This window comes from Ceratotherium simum, chromosome 13, assembly GCF_057802395.1.
Source record: "Ceratotherium simum simum isolate JZ-2026a chromosome 13, ASM5780239v1, whole genome shotgun sequence".
NCBI lineage: Eukaryota > Metazoa > Chordata > Mammalia > Perissodactyla > Rhinocerotidae > Ceratotherium > Ceratotherium simum.
Window position 1 is genome coordinate 25,871,743 of NC_141912.1, and position 22,260 is coordinate 25,894,002.

General features: G+C 37.3%; 3 non-coding genes across 3 annotated transcripts; all 3 read left to right on the forward strand.

The window, feature by feature from the left end:
• The first annotated feature begins 6,970 nt into the window (after positions 1-6,970).
• TRNAA-AGC (transfer RNA alanine (anticodon AGC)) lies at positions 6,971-7,043 on the forward strand. The gene has a single exon. It is a non-coding gene; the product is annotated as a tRNA-Ala (tRNA).
• A 9,830-nt stretch (positions 7,044-16,873) lies between these two features.
• On the forward strand, positions 16,874-16,946 carry TRNAA-AGC (transfer RNA alanine (anticodon AGC)). Its single transcript has one exon. It is a non-coding gene; the product is annotated as a tRNA-Ala (tRNA).
• A 3,735-nt stretch (positions 16,947-20,681) lies between these two features.
• On the forward strand, positions 20,682-20,754 carry TRNAM-CAU (transfer RNA methionine (anticodon CAU)). Its single transcript has one exon. It is a non-coding gene; the product is annotated as a tRNA-Met (tRNA).
• Positions 20,755-22,260: the final 1,506 nt, after the last annotated feature.

Here is a 22,260-nt window from a genome sequence, read left to right on the forward strand (position 1 = left end):
GATCAGACAGTTTGTGTTAAAACTCTTTCTTCTCTCCTCTCACCCCCTGGTGTGTAGAGATTTCAGGGTAAGGACACCATGCCCCTGTACATCCCCTGTAGTGCTAAGGAGAGCACAGAACTCAGCATGAAACTCATGTTGCCCCTCTCAGGATTCTGTCCACAACCCTATCTCTGATTCATCCTGATTGAGCATCACTTTTGATGCTCTGCATAAACCTCCTCTTTGTTCTTCCTGTCATCTTTTCTCTTTATGGGTACAAATGTTTATTTCTTCCTAGGCCCAATGGCTCCTCCTGAAGTCCATGTAATAATATAAGTAGCTATCAGTTCCCAAATTTGAAGCCTGAGATTTCTTTATAAATACAGGCAGCTAAGCAGTTAGATGAACATGCTGAAGGAAACTATAAATGATCTCCTACTATTAAACTGCCAAAATAATTTTTGGTCCAATTGGTTAAGAAGTTGTCTCTGATGTGAAATCAGGGAAAAAATATTGTTTACTCAAAATTCACCTAGTACCCAGATTTTAGTCCTACATACCATTCTCTGCTAAAAGGAACCAAAGCTTTGTAGAAAAAAGGTTGATTCAAGGGCTAATTCGGGGAAAGTGCAAGGTGAGAACAGAGTATGTTGTGTCAAAAGTAAGGAAGTATTCAAAGAATGATGAGGATATGTCAAATAGGGAACCAGCCTGAGGGGACTTCCTCTGGTCAAATCTAAGAAAATCTGAGAATCACATTTAATAATGATTTGAAAGATTATAACCTATTGAATAAATTAAGAATCTATTAGTCCACCATTGAAATGAATGAATTAATGAGGGAGAAGGAAAAGCCCTAACTTTTAAAGAAAATCCAACTAATAAATATAGAAGAAATAATAAATTAAAAATCACCATTAGGTTGCTTCCAAGTCTTGGCTATTGTGAATAACACTGCAATGAACACAGGGGTGCATGTACCTTTACAAATTGGTGTTTTCAAGTTCTTTGGATAAATACCCAACAGTGGAATAGCTGGATCATGTGGTAGTTCTAACCTTGATTTTTTGAGGAATCTCCATACAGTTTTCCATAGTGGCTGCACCAGTTTGCAACCTAAGTGCCCATCAAGGGACGAATGGATAAAGAAGCTGTGGTATATATACACAATGGAATACTACTCAGCCATAAGAAACGATGAAATCCAGCCATTTGTGACAACATGGATGGACATTGAGGGTATAATGCAAAGTGAAATAAGTCAGAGGGAGAAGGTCAAATACCGTATGATTTCCTTCATTAAGTAGTAGATAATAACAACAATAAACAAACACATAGGGACAGAGATTGGATTGGTGGTTGCTGGGGGGGGAAGGGGGGAGAGAGGGGGGTGAAGGGGATGGTTCAGTACATGTGTGTGGTGATGGGTTATAGTTGGTGTTTTGGTGGTGAACATGATATAATTTGTGCAGAAGTGGAGGTGTAGTGATGTACACCTGAAATTTTTACAATATTGTAAACCAATGCTACTGCAATAAACAAAAAAACAAACAAACAAACAAAAAAAAAGAACACACACACAAAAAAATCACCATTAGGCAACCACCATAATAATAATTTATTCAGTCTGGAATCATCAACAGATGATAAAAATAGTGAGTAAAAATTTAAGTGAAGCAGGCTATTTATATAGTATCAATGTGTCACTCTCAAAGATTTATTCATGACAGATGTCATTATTAAAGACAAAAATGTGGCAACTTTACATTGGAGAAACCCAGCAAATACCAGTTGAAACAGTTAACAACTCCAGGAATGGGACAAAGCAACAGGATGGAAGCCCTGATGTTATGTATTGAGAATGTAGCATCACTTCTATGGTATTCCTGCCAATAGAGTTTAACTTGAATCTAATCACAAGGAAAAATAAAAAAAAAATAATAATTGAATAATTGAAGTACATTCTAAAAGTTAACTGTCCTATGCTTCTCAAAAATTTCAATATAGTAGGGGCTGGCCCCGTGGCCTAGTGGGTAACTTCAATACGCTTCATTTCGGTGGCCCGGGTTCGGTTGCTGGGCACTGACCTATACCACTCATCAGTGGCCATGCTGTGGCCACAACCCACATACAAAATATAGGAAGATTGGCAACAGATGTTAGCCCTGGGTGAATCTTCTCAGCAAAAAAAATATATTTATAAAGTATATAAAAGAAAGACTCAGGAGTTTTATAGGACAAAGCAGACTGAAAATATGTGGCAAATGAATGTTAATGTATCACATGATCTTGGATTATCTTTTGCTATAAATGATAACATTGGGACAATTGTTGAGATCCAAATATAATCTATTAAGTGAAAAGAATTATAATATTAATCTTAATTTCCTGACTTTAATAATTGCACTGTTGTCCTGTAATGGAATATTTCATTTTTAGGAAATAAACACTGAAGTATTTGGGATTAAAAAATAAATAGGCATGACGAATATGTTAATAATTTCAGAAAAAAAATTTAGCCAACAAAGTGAATTGCTAAAAGTAAGGCAACATTCATCCAATGTTTTAAATTAAGCAACACAGTACTATTTGTTATTTTAAAATCTCCATAAATGGTAAAACTCACCAAAATTTCTGGTCACAAAGACTTGAGTTTGACCCACTGAATACCTGCATGTCCTTGGGCCACTCACTTAACTTCTTTTGACTCTGCCTGCCTTAGACTGTAAACCAGAGATTAAGATGTAAAGACCTTAAAGGTTTTAAAAGCATTTATTTACAAAAAAAAAAAATAACTTATAGGTTCTCAATATTTCCTTTCTGTGATCATAACTGTGTATGCATACTAGTTCCTTATATTTAAGGAAATGTCTTATTCATTGTTTTATCCACATCTCATCAGAGGAGGTGATAATGAAGCTATCAATTGAGTGGGTTTAACAATGGGGTTAGCTGGAGAACAGCAGAAGAGCCTATGGATTCAACTCATTTCTTCACCGTTTGATCCACATATGAAACCTCTACTGTTGTAAACAAACTTCATTGTATCAGAGGATAAAAATAGAAAAATAATTATTTTGAGAAAGTGAGGTATGGGCTAGGTAAAGGGATATACACATTTCTATAGCTACATAATACTGGCAGAGTTTGTGAAAGGATTAGTTATAAATAACTAATGTTTCTTCAGTATATTGCAATTTTTTTATTCTTATTGGTTGTCTTGTGTTACAAACTTGTTAATGTATAAATACTCATATTTTCTTTTTGGTATTCTTTGACTATGCTCGGAGTAAAATTCAGTGCCAGAAAATAAAGAAATATATTCATACTTTTGAACTTCAAAGTGATAATACTACCTAGCACTACATGTATCAAGACTTCTTGTTCACCATTAAGCACACTGTACCTCCTTGCATTCCTCCTACACAAAGTAGGTGCCAAGTCAAAATTTAGAATATGGTTAAATATCCATTTAACCTAGAGAAGCAGCATCCAAAAATCCTGGAGTACCATATAGATGAAGCAATTCCAGGATTTATTTTCACTTTATTTTTTAAATTGATTTTATTGAGGTCACATAGGTTAATAACATTATATAAATTTCAGGTGTACATCATTATATTTCGACTTCTGTATAAACTGCGGAGTGTTCGTTACCAAAATTCTAGTTGTCATCCGTCACTATACACATGTACCTCTTTATCCCTTTTGCCTTCCCCTCTAGTAACCACCAATCTGTTCTCCATATCTATGTGTTTGTTTGTTTATCTTCCACATATGAGTGAAATCATACGGTATTTGTCTTTCTCTGTCTGGCTTATTTCACTTAGCATAATACCCTCAAGGTCTGTCCAGGTGGTCACAAATGGCGCAATTTCATCTTTTTTATGGCTGAGTAGTATTTCATTGTGTGGATATGTGTGTGCATGTATATATATGTCACATCTTCTTTATCCATTCCTTCATTGGTGGGCACTTAGGTTGATTCCAATTCAGCTACAGTGAATAATGCTACAACAAACGTAGGGGTGCATATATCTTTTTGAATTAGTGTTTTCATGTTCTTTGGATAAATACCCATAAGTGGAATAGCTGGACAATTGTAGTTCTATTTTTAATTTTCTGATATATCTCCATACTGTTTTCCATAGTGGCTGCACCAATTTACATTCCCACCAGCAGTGTATGAGGGTTCCTTTTTTTTCTACATCCTCTCCAACACTTGTTATTTGTTGACTTTTTAGTAATAACCACTCTGATGGGTATTAGGTGATATCTCATTATATTTTTGATTTGCATTTTACTAATAATTAGTGATGTTGAACATCTTTTCATGTTCTTTTTTCCCAGGATTGCTTTGGCTAATCAAAGTCTTTTGTTGCTCCATATGAATTTTAGGATTCTCTGTTCTTTTCTGTGAAAAATGTCATTGGGATTCTGATTGGGATTGCGTTGAATCTGAAGACTGCTTTAGGTAAATGGACATTTTAACTGTTAATTCTTCCAATCCATGAGCACGAAATATCTTTCCACTTCTTTACGTCTTCTTTGGTTTCTTTCAATATGTCTTATAATTTTCAGTGTTGTATAGGTTTTTCACCTCCTTGGTTAAATTTATTCCTAGGATTTTATTCTTTCTGTTGCAGTTGTATATGAGATTGTATTCTTTATTTCTCTTTCTGCTAGTTCATTGTTAGTGTATAGGAAAGCAACTGATTTTTACATGTTGATTTTGTACCCTGCAACTTCACTCTATTCATTAATTATTTCTAATAGATTTTTGGTGGATTCTTTAGGGTTTTCTATATGTCTAGAATAATGTCATTCACAAATGGTGACAGTTTTACTTCTTCCTTTCCAACTTGGATCCCTTTTATAGCTTTTTCTTGCCTAATTGCTGTGGCTAAGACTTCCAATACTATGTTGAACAAGAGTGGTGTGAGTGCATATCCTTGTCTTGTATCTGTTCTTAGAGAAACAGGTTTCAGTTTTTCACCATTGAGTATGATGTTGGCTGTGGGTTTGTCATAAATGGCCTTTATTATACTGAGGTACCTTCCTTCTATACCCATTTTATTGAGAATTTTAAACATAAATGGATGTTGAATCTTGTCCAATGCTTTCTCTGCATCTATTGAGATGATCATGTGATTTTTATTCTTCATTTTGTTAATATTGTGTATCACATTGATTGCTTTGTGGAAGTTGAACCATCTCTGAATCCCTGGACTAAATCCCACTTGATCGTAGTGTATGATCCTTTTAATTTATTGTTGTATCTGATTCACTAATATTTTGTTGAGGATTTTTACATCTATGTTCATCAGCAGTATTAGCCTATAATTTTCCGTTTTTGAGCTGTCCTCATCTGCTTTTGGTTTCAGGGTAATGTTGACCTCATAAAATGAGTTAGGAAGCATGCTGCCTTTTTCAATTTTTTGGAAGAGTTAGAGAAGGATGGGTATTAAATCTTCTTTGAATGTTTGGTAGAATACACCAGAGAAGCCATCTTGTCCTGGACTTTTGTTTTTTGGGAGGTTTTGGTTACTGTTTCAATCTCTTTACTTGTGATTGGTCTACTCAGATTCTCTATTTCTTCTTGATTCAGTTTTGGAAGGTTGTATAATTCTAAGAATTTATCCATTTTTTTCTAGGTTATCCAATTTGTTGGTGTATAGCTTTTCATAGTATTCTCTTGTAATCCTTTGTATTTCTGTAGTCTCCGTTGTAATTTCTCTTCTTTCATTTCTGATTTTATCTATTTGAGCCTTCTCTCTTTTTTTCTTAGTGAGTCTAAGATTGGTGAGCTAAGGGTTTGTCAAATTTGTTTATCTTTTCAAAGAACCAGCTCTTAGTTTCATTGATCCTTTCTATTGTTCTTTTGTTTTACTTCTATTTCATTTATTTCTGCTCTGATTTTTTATATTTCCTTCCTTCTACTGACTATGGGTTTTATTGGTTCTTATTTTTCTAGTTCTTTTAGATATAATGTTAGATTGTTTATTTGATATTTTTCTGGTTTCTTGAAAGCCCTGTAAATTTCCCTCTTAGTACCACTTTTGCTGCATTCCATAAGTTTTGGTGTGTTGTGTTTTCATTTTCATTTGTCTCTAGGTATTTTTTTTATTTCTCCTATGATTTCTTTATTGATTCAATAGTTGTTGAGTAGTGTGTTGTTTAGTATCCACATATTGGTGACTTTTCCAGCTGAACAGGTACATTTCTAGATATAGGAATTCCTACATCCACACCTGTTCCTTCCACCCTATGTTCACTCCTCATCTACGCTCCTCTAATATGATTCCATCTCTTATTTCTTATGGCTCTTTGCCTGTAATATTTTGTAATGTTTTGCTGTTCTCTCGTAGGGTGTGGATATATAATTGCTACACGACACACCTTCACAAGAATGAAACACATATCTCTAGAGGTAGGCCAAACATTGAGCTTCCATAGTGTAGTGGTCATCATGCTCGCCTAATACATGAAAGGTTCTCAGTTCAAAACTTAGTAGGAACACTTGGTGATTTTTTCGCCCTCCAGAATTCAGGAGAAATCAACCCAGCGCCTTCTTCTAGGAGGCCCCAACTAAAAGAACTAGTGCTAACCCCACTTTTGTTGTAGCTCTTTTTTTTAAGAAACTGATAATCATCCTGATATAGCTGTGCTATATTAGCTGGCCTTTCTAGGTGAGTCCTCCTAACGGAGACACGTGTTCTTCAGTGCCAAAAAATTTGAAATGTCAAATTGCGGTGCCACTAGAGTTTTCCCATGGAGATTTTATCCTCTTTTCCCTCTCAGAGGAATAGGTAGCCACCACTCTCTTGCCCTGGGTCATCTTTCAGAAGATGCGCCCTTAGTGGAGTCCTGGTTTCCCATTAATGGCCCTGACATGTCCTGTATTTTGGACTGCCCAGAAGACTGAATAATTAAGTAGAGACCAATATTCTTAAAAATGGGAGAAATAAAAATAAACCACTGAGGAAGTGGGGAATTAGCTCAGGTGGTAGAGTGCTCGCTTAGCATGTGAGAGGTGGTGGGATCGATGCCCACATTCTCCAGCTTTTATTATTTCCACCTCGGATCTCTAGGTGACAACTTCAAATCTTCCCACCTATTGAAATAAATAACAAAATATTAGACACTTTGAACAAAATACAAATTTGGGTGCTTCCTCATTTATGACCTATGGGCAAGAATGAGACAGGGCTGCTCTGCCTCTTACTGGCATTCAGTATGGAGATCTACTCTCAATTTACCATTTGTTTTCTGTTTTCTCAAAGAAGCTGTGATCCCGAGGGACATACCCAATTGATCTTTTTTCCCTTTTTGTCCTGCAGTTTGTCCCTAAATGCAGCACAATCTTGAGAAGTGCAGGGCAGAGCTGGGTAAATAATGCCTCAGCTTGCTTGTCGGTGAACTGAAATGGGGAACCCCAGGTAACCAGAAAATATAGGAAAAGACACTGTGAAAAGCGAACATGTAAAGTTGTTTGTGAAGTCCTGGAAGCACTTGCGAATTGTGAAGAAGTGGCTCTGCTCCTAGGCAACAAACCATAGACTTTGAAAATTGAAGTAAGTGATAGCCCACTGCGCAAGTCCTCAATCGCCACTGGGTTGCACACACTCCAGAGATCTCCAAATAATGTTGTAAACACTTTGAAAATGTAATGGATTTTGAAACCACAACATTTAGAAGGCTGGTTGGTACCTGGATCTTGGAACTTAGAGCTTCAAAATTCATTTTAAAAAGCTGACAAACCTGAAAAGAAAAATAGAAAAATCCACAATTACAGCTGCAGATGTCAACACTCCTCTCTCCTTAGTTGATAGACCTAGTAGATAACAAATCAAGAAACACATTGAAGAATTAACAACATCACCCATCTATGGATCTAATTGACCTGATAGAGTGAAATCACAATGTAGGTAGAAAGAAGGACCAAAGATGGAAAGAAAAGCAAGATCATATGAATACTAAGAACTCAAGAATGGTCAGAGTGCAGAAGAGTAACATGAATGAAACTGTTATTTCAGAAAGAGGTATTTAGCTGTAAATTCCAGGGAAACTGAAAGCGGTGAAACTGGAAGTGGATAGTCCATATTTATCCTTCCAACTCTTGAGGTCTGGGGCCATCAGATTCATTCTGAATCACCTGAACCTAACTGCAGTGCCTGGCACAGAGCAGCTCTCCCATGGATACGCACTGAATGAATGGAAGGGAAGTGATAGATTCAAAAGACTTGCACAAGATCACTGTTCAGAATTTGACAAGCCATGGATGTGGTGTTTGAAGGAGGAGATTGAATCAAAGTTGACTTGGAAGTCTAAACCCAAAAGGCTGACACAGAGGAGGTTGAGAATCAGATATTTGGTATATGGATGCATTGGCTACTGTGGAGAAGAAGAGGCAGAGAGATCATGAGCTGGAGCAGAGAAAGAGCTTCCAGTTTGGAATCTAAAAGTCTGCTTCTTAATTCAGGCTTTGACACTTAGCTGCTGTGAGACCTTAGGAACATTACTTAACTTACCTGGGACTCTATTATACTGGAAAATGCAGATTATGCTACATAGTATTGTTGCCAAAATTCAATTGGACTATATAAAATAATCTCCACAAACATCTTAGTATAATTAATGGTACATAACTCTAAAAACAAACAAACAAACAAAAAACAGGAAGATTTTTATTAAGCTTGAGTTTGTGGGTTTTGTAGGGAAAATGTCTCCAGTACTGTAGATGCAAGTAGGAATATACAGTCAGACAGAGAAGTATAGACATAGACAAATTTGAGCACTATTTATGTGCTCATTCACTTATTCATTCATTCATTCAGTGAACTAAAATGTGTTAACTGGGGACTTTCATTCATTCAGTGAACTAACATGTGTTAACTGGGGACTTTTTGTGTTTCTTTTCAACAAAGGACATCATGGAAGCTGTAAGATCGACTGAGATCTCTGAGGGCAGGAAAGACCACATCATTAAAAAACAAGAGTGGAAAAGACAGGAACTATTGGCCCCAGCCCACAGCCCAGATTGTCCTATCCTTGGGTGGATACCAGAAAGGAGTGGACTTGGGTGTGAAATTCTTTGGGTGCAGGAGTGGGTTATACGGTGTTATGTTCAAGTAATATTCATTGTATTCTTAAAAGTTGAGAACTGATAAAGTAGTGGTGTTTGGAAAATCATATTTGATATTTCACTGTAACAAGATTTATGAGCTGCCTTCTTGGTGCAATTGGGGGTGAATAGTCTCATAATCTGAAGGTTGTAAGTTCAAGTCTCAGAAAGGGCAGTTCTTTTCTCATGTTTCCACAATTGACCAGGCTGAATATTTTGTTGATAAAAACAAGGAATATGTCAGGTGCACTAACAAAACAACACAAAGTAAACTGTCATATAAGGATTTGAAGACATCCAATATTTGCTGAGGATGATGAAATCAGTTTTATAGTTTGTTGGGCTTCCTGATGTTCCGAGTAAAATGAGCAGAGAAGAAATTTACATTACACCAGAAACTAAAAGCTATACTATATTTTTGCTCTTCCTCTCCATCAAATGGAAGAAGCAAGGGAAGTTTCTCTTCCAACTTCATGTTCTGAAAGTTGCCCAACTGCAGTTAAGGGGTTAAGGAAGTATAAAATCATTGATTATTTTAATCACCCAACAAATATTTCTTGAGCACATATCTTATTAATGGACTGTTCTGGATGCAGTAATTCAACAGTGATTAATGTGCAAATATTCCCTTCCTCATGTAGCTACATCCCAGTTGGGAGGAGTGGGAGAAACACACAAGAAACAAATAAGAAAAATATATAATAAGCTAGGTGGTAATGTTTACTGTGGAGTAATCATTAAGCAGTAAATGGGGTCTGGAGTGTGGAAGTGGCACATTTGGCTTTCAGGAGAAGAGTCCAGAAAGTTGTCACCTTGAAGATATCTTTTAGTCTTTCCATCGTTCTTGTTTGCTGAGATCTTTGTACCCAAAGGTTTTCTAACACTGTCACCAGAGTAATTTTTACCTATGAAGACAACTGGGGGTTATGAGAGCTTTTTGCACATCAGACAGGTGGGCTTAGTTGGGTGAATAGTGGTACTTGACAAATCCTTCACATGTGTCTTCATATGGAAAATGAGAAGTGAGGGATTCTCTAGGGGGATTCTCAGCATCTGGAGCAGAGTCAGAGCAATAGTGATTGATTAATAAGAGTTAGATTCTGCTTTGGTTGCCTTTTCCCTGTGGAATGCTGGCTACTTACACTTAGCTTGTATTCACAGATGCTATTAGAGGCTTGAAGAATGGATTTACAGATCGAGGTTGGAATGCACCAGGATTCTGTTCTTGGAAACAACATGCTTCCCTCTAAGGTTCACGTAGTCCCTGGGTAAGGAAAGAGCCCTAAATGAGCTTGAGAAATGAGTGTTCTCTGGAAAAAGCTGGAAGCCCCATTATGGAATAGCATAATCTGAGCATCTAGCAGGGTCTCAGCACACAGCTGAGTGCTCAGGAGGTCAAGATACTTAAGCAACAAATCTGATCATAATTTCCATGATACGGAGAAACAATCTTTGTTTCATATCCACAGTTCAAAAGACATAACGCACTACAGTTGTTATCTATTGACCACGGAAAACAGAAGAAGAAACTTATTGTGTCTTTCGTGATGGAGAAAAGCTTTTCTCCATTATTTCTGACTCAAAATCTCAAAATTTCTGACAGATGATTAGACTGAGAAGGGATTCTGACCCCTAGAGCATCAGTGATTTTGTTGTTGATCTTACCTGACCATTCCTTAATATCTCTAAAATTAAATGCCAAGTAAAAGCCCTGGTGTCCAGTTTCCAATGTTCCCTAAAAATTTCTTCCTCCTCTTCCTCCTACGTTATCCTTTTTCCAGAATCCTAGTGTCTTCCTATGCCAATGCTACCTTTCTCTGGAAGATAGGAGGAGGGATCAAGTCCTACCCAGCAACCTGGGCCACATTGAGAGGGGACAACTGTGCAGATGTGATCCTCCCAGGTGGCTATATTTCCAAAATCAGGTACCAGTCATAACTTTATTTTATGGTAAGATACACAATCTGTGGAAGAGTCCTGTAATTCCAACTGGGTACTCCACCCAGCTGTGACCTTCACTTGTCTTTTGGCATTCAAGATAGTGAAACTGTTTCAGAGCTAGATCCTTCCCATGGTGACATTCTTTTGGTCTCCCTTTCCCCACACTCCCTGACAGAAACAGTAGTTTTTCACTGTGTCTTTATTGAGGTCATGTTGGAGATGGTACCCTCAGCCGAGTTCTCTTAGGTGGCAGTGAAGTAACCCTGTGGTACCGAGTTAGGTCCATACAATTGTTTAGGGCACATATCTAGAAAGACCCCTGGTCAAATAGAGGTTTAGAGCATGGGAATTAGGTCAACTGTTAGAATGTCTTCTTTGCACTCAGAGCTAGTGGAAAAGACACCTGTTTTCTCCAGTTTTTCTCCTTCATCTCTTCTTCAGAGGCACCTGCAATCATCAGATCTTTTCTGAACTCAGTTCCAGGAAATGTTGGATCTCTTTACAAAATGGCAATTTATGCATTTCTGATTTTTTAATTTCACACACAAGTCAGCTCAGGTTCGGTCTTTGACCAATACTCCCTGTCTTTAGGCTATAGACAAGGAAAGAAAACCTGAAAAATCTGGACTGGGCTGTGCTGGGCATTTTCATCTCAAGATTCACTGTTGTTGTCTAGTGGGAGGGTAGACCTCCTATCCTTGATTTCTGGACAGAGAGATACTGGTGAAAAGAAGGCCTCTACACTGTTTTGTAACTGAGAGTACTGGGGTCGTTTAGCCTGGACATAAACAAGGAAGGTGGGTGAGAGACGCCTAGAGAGACAATCTGACACCAAGAGAATTTGTGAGTCTGAGGTCTCTGAGTAGCATGGGTCTGGAAGGAGATCATATAGACCCCAACTGTCAGAAAATAAGAAACCGTGAAATCCAGGGAATTCTTAGAGAACACTCATGAAAGAACAATAGAAGTAAGATCTTTGTGTAGTTCCTAAGTAGATTTCTTACCCTTCTAGTGGAACCCAACCATCACAGTACAGTGCACTGTAATGACAGTGAAGAACAAAACCTTCAGAAATGTCTGCAAAATTATGAAACAACCAGGTTGTATTTAATTTCCACACATAGAACCCAAGATAAAATTTTTCTTCTTTGCAGAGGCAGCTGAAATCTGATTAAAATATGGAAAAAAAATCTCAACAGGTAATGTTGGAAAGGTATTTCACCCTAATTAGTGATCAGAACCTGATGAGGACCAAAATTGTGAATGGAAGAGAAAGAGGGTCATAATTCTTCCATGCTGAGCTGTGGAAAGTCTTTGCATTTGCTCTTCACTGAAAGACTTTCCTCTTCTTCAATCTGAGCTAAAGCTCCTTCAGACACAAAGAGTCCTATGGATGACGCTCTTGGAGACTCACTGAATGGGTTGTCCTTCAACAATCCCAGCATTTGGTTAGGACTGTGATGTATGGTCTTGAAAGGAGATGAGAAATTTCTTACATTTTGTCTCTGCTGTGTGTATCTGGTAACCAGACTCTATTTGGGCTAGTTTGCCAGCTGTCTCCAGAGGCCCTTTCATCAGCTGCCAGCTCCTCAATAATCTCTCTTCTAATTTTGACTCAGATTTAGTAAGGTGTCTACTCCTTGGCACTCAGTCCCCAAATCAAATGTCACTTTGCTACAGAGACCACCTCCCTAGCTAAAGCCATGTACTTAGTATCTACCACATCAACTTATTCCATCCTCCTCATAAACGCTATGTGCTTTAGGAAGTCTCTTATGAAGTTTTTCTTTCCATATTTTCTATCTCTCCTCTAGAATATAAGATTCCTTAGGCTCAAAGCACTGTTTTGACCTTCCTGTATCCTCAGTGCCTAGAGTTAAGCCATAAAATATGTTTTTTTTGCCTTCAAATGGAGGTAATAGGTAAGGATAAGGTACAGGCAATCAAACGCAAGTTAATCATTCAATAAACCTTCCTATCACACTTTTAAATAATTAATCTCTGCATCTACCAATTCATTTTTCTCTTTCTTTGTGCCTTATCCAATGTTTTGAATGTTACCGATGGATGGCAATTTGTTTATAATGTATAATTTTTATTTTTCCCCAAATAGAATTTTCTATTTTCTAATTAGTAAATAACAAACGAAGATGTAAAAGACCAGAGATGTTTTGTCCCCTTGTATCCCAGTCACAGCTAATAAACATCTGAATGTAGGGTGAAAACTAGAACAGAATTCAAAGCCTGGTTCCTTTGCATTCATTTTCTTTTAACCATTTTCTTCTGCATGGATCAATTTCCATTTTCTTTCAGTTATCCAATGGTGAAGCCCTAAAATGGTCCCTCTATCTTCTGCTTCTGATAGAGGGTACAGAATGCAGAAAGTTTGAGGATTTAACTAATGTGGCTTGTGAGGATTCTTACACTAAGTAGAGCAGAAATCTTTAACATTCTGTGAGTTTGGGAGCTACAGGGAGAAAGAGGAGAAAGTAGTCACAATCAGAATGGTGACAGTGTAGACAGAGCAGTAGCCCTTTCAGTATAAAGGCAACCTAACAATTGGGAGAAGATATTCGTAAACCATATATCTGATAAGGGATTAATATCCAAAATATATAAAGAACTCATACATCTCAACAACAAAAAACCTAACAACCCAATTAAAACCTGGGCAAAAGATCTGAACCAACATTTCACCAAAGAAGATATACAGATGGCCAATAGGCACCTGAAAATATGTTCAACATTATTGACTACCAGAGAAATGCAAATCAAGACTACAATGAGATATCACCTCACTCCTGTCAGAATGGCTATAATTAACAAGATAGGAAACAACAAGTGTTGGAGAGGATGGGGAGAGAAGGGAACTACACAGCTGGTTGGAGTGCAAACTGCTGCAGCCACTATGGAAAACAGTATGGAGATTCCTCAAAAAAATTAAGAATAGAACTACCATACAACCAAGCTATTCCACTGCTGGGTATTTATCCAAAGAACATGAAAACACAAATGCGTAAAGATACATACACCTCTATGTTCACTGCAGCATTATTCACAATAGCCAAGACTTGGAAAGACCTAGGTGCCCATCAAGGGACGAATGAATAAAGATGTGGTATATATACACAGTGGAATACTACTTAGCCATAAGAAACATGAAATCTGGACATTTGTGACAACATGGGTGGACCTTGAGGGTATTATTCTAAGCAAAATAAGTCAGAGGAAGAAAGTTAAATACCCTATGATCTCACTCATAAGTAGAAGATAACAACAACAACAAACAATCACACAGAGACAGAGATTGGATTGGTGGTTACCAGAGGGGAATGGGGGAGGGAGAATGGAGAAAGAGATGATTAGGCACACGTGTGTGGTGATGGATTGTAAATAGTCTTCGGGTGGTGAACATGATGTAATCTATGTAGAAATCGAAATATAATGATGTACACCTGAAATTTATATAATGTTATAAACCAATGTTACAGCAATAAAAAAAAATATCCTTGAAAACACTTTAGGACTAGTGACAAAATGGTAACATATCTGATTATGGGTTGTAGGATTCCAACTTTGCCTCCTTGATTTTCTCTTAGGGAGTGGAAAGGAGATGATGTCCTGTTTCATTTATTATTTACATGTTACCAAAATGACCCACAGAAATGGATTTCTGAAGGTTAGCTTGTCCAGAGCTTGCTCTCTGCAGATCAGACTGTGCTGCTGCTTCCCCTTAAAGGCTGGATGAAAGGAGGCTTCTGCAGGCTGGAGAAAGCATCACAGTGGTTCCTGGGAGATTCTCTCTTTCCATTTGTCATCTCTCTGAGCCTGTGAGAGAAGGATAACAATTGGAGACTTGGAATACAGGCTAAGAAAGATTGAAAAGGAATGAAAAAATCATCCAAACACAAACATTCTACCTGGATCTTTGGACAAAGACATTTTCCCTGAAAAAATCATGTATTCTTTGCAATGAATATATACTATTTATCCACCTTTCTTTTTACGTTTTGAGAAGCCTTTTACTACAAACTAAATGAGCAAATTAGCTGGTGGCAACCAACCTTCAATAAATTCTCTCATCAGATCTTCAGAGCAGTTTCCTGAAAGGCAAACATTATTCCATGTACAAGGATTTTTTCAGTACTTTATGCTAGAAATTGTAAATATTTTATTAATTTTATTCAAGTTGGTTGATTTAGTTTTGCAACTAGCCTAAATATAATTATTCCCATTTCTGGAGATGAAACTGAAGCTCAGAGGGGTTGAAACATTTTTCTCAGGTCTCATGACTGTCAGAAACAAAACCAGATATGGAAAGTTGGTGTTTTCTAAATTAAAAATGTGAGCTTTTCCCTTAACCTAGGGCATTGTCTTACCATTTGTTTTTCTCAATACCAGTTCTTTCATGCATTCATTCATGTGCAAATACTTATAAATGAGTGAATTTATTCTACCCTTTGTCAGACGTTAATTCAAAATCTCTTCTGTGTCTGCCACCCAAGTTCAAGACTTCTAAGTGCCTTTGACTTCTTCTTCTACCTCAATACACCCAGTGTATTGACAAATACTGTAGATCTTTCTACATGACCTGTTCAGCAACTCTTCTTCTGATTCAACTATCCCTTCATCCACTCTATGATATTTATGGAAAGTGTATTCTGTGCCAGGCAGTATACTGGGCATTGGAGTTACAGAAAGTCTCGTGCTAGCGCTCATCTCAGAAGCTAACAGGATACACCTCAATCCTTTAATATCTTTATAACTTCTTTCCCTTCTCTCCAATTCTAGTTTACCCATTTCCAACCTCTTTGGCATTCAAAATAAGAACACTTTTCCAACATTTTACTTTGCTTATGTAAGCCATCTGTCTGGAATATTTTCAAAGGTTTTTAAGCCTCCAAAATATTCTTCCCAACATATCCCCATGTGTCCTGTCTTTCAATCACTATTTTTCTCTATGTCTGTTTTACACACACACACACACACACACACACACACACATCACTCCAACTGAACAAGTATATTTCTTAACACAGGGATTTCTACACCCACGCCTGTTCCTTCCCCCTTATGTTCACTCTTCCTCTGCACTCCTTAATATCCATATTTTATTTCTTCACTCTGATATGATCTCGCCTCTTATTTCCTATGGCTATTGCCTGTAGTATTTTGTATTTTTTGCTGTTCTCTCGTAGGGCATGGATATGTAATTGCTACATGACATGCCTTAGCAAGAATGGAATATATATATCTAGAGGTAGGTCTAAGTATGGGTTTCTGTAGTGAAGTGGTCGTCATGCTCACCTAACACACTAGAGATCCTCAGTTCCAAACCAAGCGGAAACAGGTGATGTTTGTTTTACCTTCCAGGATCTGGGAGAAATCACCTCACGGCCTCCTTCTACAAAGCCCCATCTAAAAGGAACAAGCAATGATCCCACTTGTGTTGCTGTTTTGTTCTGTTTCCTTATAAGAAACAGATAATCATCCTGAGATAGCAACGTTACATTAGCCAGACTATTTTGGGTGAGTTCTCCCAACTGGTACTTGTTCTCCTCTGTCCCGGAAAATTTGAAATGATAAATGGTGGTGGCACTACAGTTTTCCCATGGCGATTTTCTCCTCCTTTCCCTTGCAGAGGAATAGGTAGCCACCACTCTCTTGCCCCGTGTCATCTTTGAGAACATGTGCCTTTAGTGGAGCCCTGGTTTCCCATTAATGGCCTTAACATTTCCTGTATGTAGGGCCACCTGGAAGAGAGAATAAAAAAGCTGACCTGGTACACTGCAAATTAATGGTGAAAAGAAAAAACAAAAGAAATGTGGGGAATTAGCTCAGGTGGTAGAGCGCTCGCTTAGCATGTGAGAGGTAGTGGGATCGATGCCCACATTCTCCAGCTTTTGCTATTTCTACCTTGGATCGCCAAGTGACAACCTCAGATTTTCTAATATATTGAAATAAACGACAAAATATTAGATACTTTGAACGCTTCTCTCATTTATGACCTATGGGCAAATATGACAGGATTGTTCTGCCTCTAACTAGTGTTCAGTATGAACAACTACTCTCCAAATATAATTTGTTTTCTGTTTCCTCAGAGGAGATCTGATCCCAAGGGACATACCCAATTGCTCTTTTTCTCCGTCATTCTCCCTCAGCTTGGCTCTAAGTCTTTGGGAAGTGCAGGACAGAGCAGTAAAAATAACACCCCAGCTTTCTTGTCACTTTCAGTGGACTGAAACGCTGAGTCCCAAATAATGAGAAAATATCAGAAAAGACACTGTGGAAGTAAACATGTAAAGTTGTTTGTGAACTCCTGGATGCACTTGTGAATTGTGAAGAAGTGGCTCTGATCCTACAAACATACCATAGACTTTGAAAACTGAAGTAAGTGATAGCCCACTGCCCAGGTCCACACTGGCCACTGGGTTGCACACACTCTAGAGATCACCAAATGCTATGCTAAAGTCTTTGAAAATGCAATGGATCATGAAACCACAATACACAGAAGGCTGATCGGTACTTGGAACTTGAACGCAAGACAGTCAATTGTCTACAAAAACAAAAATAGCAATATTCTCCATAAGATTTGAAGGAGACACAAAATTTTATAACATAATACAAAAATGGCAAGGTTATAATCCAAGATTATTCAGCATTTGAAGAACGAAGAAAACCTTAATTCACTTGGAAAAGAGAATCAATAGATCCCAATACTGAGATGACACAGATGTTGTGATCATTTGACGGATGCTTTAAAACAATGATTATTCAATGTTCTGAGAATTAGAGGTGAGAACTCTTTGAAATGGAATGTTAGAAAGTCTTAGCAAATAATAGGAAGATTTAAATCCAAATTGAAACTTCAGAATTGAAAAATATATTAATCGAAATTATAAACAATAACACTGGAGTGTCGTGATAGCAGGATGAGACTGGGAAAATGTCACTAAATGTGAAGATAGAACAATACTAACTACCCAATCTAAATGACAGAGACAACAGTGTATTTCAAAAGATGGACAGAGTCCCAAGGACAAATAGGAAAATAACAAAGTTCTTATATCTACATCACTGGAGATCCAAAGAATAGGAAAAAGAGGCCCTTGAAAAGAGAAAGCAAAAACATTTGAATTATTAATGGTTGAAAACTTTCCAAATTTGGCAAAAGACATAAACCAGATTCAAGGAGTTCAGCAAACCTCAAGCAGGATAAACCCAAATAAATCCACACTTGGATGTATCACAATTCAATTGTTGGAAACAAAAGAAAAAAAAGTCTTGAAAATAGCCAGAGGAACACAAAAGGGAAACTACAATCTGAATGATTTTGGATTTCTCATCAGAAACCATGGGGACCATAAAAAAAATTATGTAATGTGTAGCAAATGCTGAAAGAGAAGACCTGTTAACACAGAATGATAAGTACAGCAAAAATATCTTTCAGACATAAAGGTGAAATAAATACATTCCCATTTGAAGGTAAACTGACAAAATCCATTGCTAGCAGAAGTGCTAGAAGAGAGTTAGTAAGTCTGCAATTGAGACAAGAAAAATGATACCAGAAGGAAACTTAGAATACCATGAATGAGGAAACAATAGCAGAGATAGGAAACATCCCGGTAATATGATAGACTACTATTCTTCTCAGGATCTCTTTAAAGTGTGTTTGATGATTGAAAGTGAAAATTATAGCATTGTCTGAGGGAGTTTTCATTGTATCTAGAAGTACTATGTACATAACATAAGGGGTTATGGTAAAGGGGCTAAATGGTGGTGAGGTTTCTATATTTAATATGAATGATAATTTACTGATTCTAAGTATACTATGAAATCTTAAGTATGTATATAGTAATCACTAGACTACCACTAGCAATGTTTAAATATGCCAAAGGAACGTAGGAAAAGAAAAAAAGAATAAAAAAACAAAGGGAACAAACCATCAATAAATTATTAAATAGTAAATCTACGCAAACTTATCAATAATAACGTTAAACGTAAATAATCTAAACACATCAATTAATCATCAAAAACTGTCAGAATATATTAAAAATAAATATGCTGACTATAAGAAACTGACTTCAAATATAGTTATATGTGAGATTAAAAGATATCTACAAGATTAAGAGTTATATATAAGATTTAAAATTAAAATATGGGAAAAGATACCCCACAAAAGCACTAATTGAAAACATCTGAAGTTGATATATTAATATCAAAGTAGATTTCAAAGCAAAGAAAATTTCCACATATAAAGCCAGATGGCACTTAATTATAACGTGTTAGCTCACCAAAGAATCAACTGTCCTGAATGTGTGTGCTTCTGGATATAGAGCTTCAAAACTCATTTTAAAAAGCTGACAAACCTGAAAAGAAAAATCCACAATTACAGTTACAGATATTAACACTCCTCTCTCATTAACTGATATATCTAGTAGATAACAAATGGGAGACAACATTGAAAGAACTAAACAACACCATCTACTCATGGATCTAATGGACCTTATACCTTATAGGGCAAACTCAAAATGTGGGTAGAAAGAAGAGCCAAAGATAGAGAAAAGAGCAAGATTATATCAAAACGAATAACTCAAGAATAGTCAGAGTGTAGAAGAGTGACATGAATGAAACTGATATTTTAGAAACAAGTATTTAGCTGTAACTGCAAGGGAGACTGAAAGTGGTGAAACTGGAAGTGGATAGTCCCTTGTCCATGTTTATCTTTCCATCTCTTGAGGTCTGGGGCCATCAGATTCATTCTGAATCACCTGAACCTACTGCAGTGCCTGGCACAGAGTAGCTCTCCAATGAATATGCACTGAATGAATGGAAGGGAAGTGATGGATTCAAAAGAGTTGTACAAGATCACTGTTCAATATTTGGCAAGTCATGGATGTGGTGTTTGAAGGGGGGGATGAGTCAAGGTTGACGTGGAAGTCTAAGTCCAAAAAGGTTGGCACAGAGGAGGTTGGGAATTAGATATTTGGTATATGGATGTGTGAGCTACTGTGGAGAAGAACAGGCAGAGAGATCATGAGCTGCATCAGAGAAAGAGCTCACGTTTTGGAATCTAAATATCTGCTTCTCTATTCAGGCTTTGCCATTTAGCGGCTCTGGGACCTTAGGAGCATTCCTTAATGTATCTGAGCCTCCACTATGCTGGAAAGTGCAGATTATAGAGTCAGATAGAGAAGTATGGACTGTAAAAAATTTTGAGGACTATTTATTCACTCATTCGCTCATTCATTCATTCATTCAGTTAGTCAATCCGTCAGTCAGTGAACTAACAGGTATTAACTGGGTGCTTCCTACGTTTCTCTTCAGCAAAGGAGACCATGGAAGCTATAAGATCAACTGAGATCTCTGAGGGCAGGAAAAACCACATCATTACAACAGAAGACCAAAGAAGACAGGCAATATTATCCCCAGTCGCACAACCAAGATTCTTCTATCTTTGGCTGCGTCAGAAAGGTATGGACTTGGTATGAAATTCTTCAGGTGCAGCAGTGGCTTAGTGGAGTTATTTTCAAGTAGTATTGGTTGTATTCTTTAAGTCAGGAATTGATAAGGCATCAGTGGTGGGAAAATGATAGTTTGTATTTCTCTTTAATATGAGTTACTGATACAATGTGCCCTCTTAGTGCAGTTGGCAGCATGTCAGTCTCATAATCTAAAGGTCCTGAGTTCAAACCTCAGAGAGGGCAGGAGTGTTTCTCCATGTTTTCAAAGTCTACTGGCCCTAATGTTCTCTTTGCAAAAAGAAGGGATAGGTCAAATACACCAAAAAAAAAAAAAAAAAAAAAAGAACACAAAGTAAAATTAGCAAATGCTGCCAGAGAAAAGTTTGAAGACTCATCCAATACTTGCTGAGGAGGGTGAGATCAGTTTTGTACTTTGTTGGGCTTCCCAATCTTTGAGTAAAATGAGTGGAGAATAAATTTACATTATCCAGAAACTACAAGCTCTACTATATTTTGGATGTTCCTCTCCATCAGATGGAAAATCAGGAGAAATTTCTCTTACAACTTTGTTCTCTGAAGGTTGCCCAAACACAGTTAAGGAAGGGGAGGAAATGTAAAATCATCGATTCTTTTAATCATCTAACAAACATTTTTTGAGCACATATCTTGTTAATGGACTGTTCTAGGGGCAGTAATTCAAGATTTATTAAAATGCAAAAATTCTCTCCCTCCTGGAGCTATATCCCCATTGGGAGGAGTGGGAGAAACAGACAAGAAGCTAAAAATAAAAATGCGTAGTAAGCTAGGTGATAATGTTTACTGTGGGGCAATCATTAGGTACTAAGAGGGTCTAGAGTGTGGAGGTGGCACGTTCAGATTTCAGGGGAAGAGTCAGAAAAGTTGTCACCTTGAAGATACCTTCTAGTCTCTCCTTCCTTCTTGCTTGAAAAAGTCCTTGTGCCCAAAGATATTTCTAACACTGTCACTAGAGTAATTTTTACATACAAAGGCAACTGGGGGTTATGAGAGCTTTTTGCACATGAGGCAAGCAAGCTTAATTGGATGAATAGTGGTACCTGATAAATCCTTCACATGTTTCTTCATATGGAAAATGAGAACCAAGGGATTCTCCATGAGGAACAGAGTCAGTTTAAAAGGAACTGAGTAGTAAGCATTAGCTACTGTTCTGGTTGCCTTTTCCCTGTGGAATGCTGCCCCCTCACACTGAGCTTGTATCGCAGATGCTTATTAGAAGCTTGTAGAATGGATTTACAGATTGAGGTTTGAATCTACCGGGATTCTCTTCTAGGAAAAAATGGTCTTCACTCTAAGTTTTCACTTAACACCTAGGAAAGAAAAGAACTCTAAACAGGCTTACAAGATTGAGTGTTCTCTGGGGAAAGCAAGAAGCCCTGCCAAGCTATAGGCTTAGAAGAATATAATCTGAGCATATAGTGGAGTCTCAGTACACACAAGAATACTCAGGAGGTCAAAATAGTTAAGCAGTGAATCTGACCAGAATGTTTGTGGTAGAGAGAAACAACTTGGTTTCACGTCCGTGATTTGAAAGACATATGCACCAGAGTTGTTGTCTATTGGCCTCAAAAATAATGGAACTTATTGTGTCTTTCATGATGGAGAAAAGTCTTTTCCCATTATTTCTGACTCAAAATATCAAAAATCTGTCTGATAACTAAAATGAGAAGGGATTCTAACCCCTAGATCATCACTGTTTCTGTTGTTGATTTT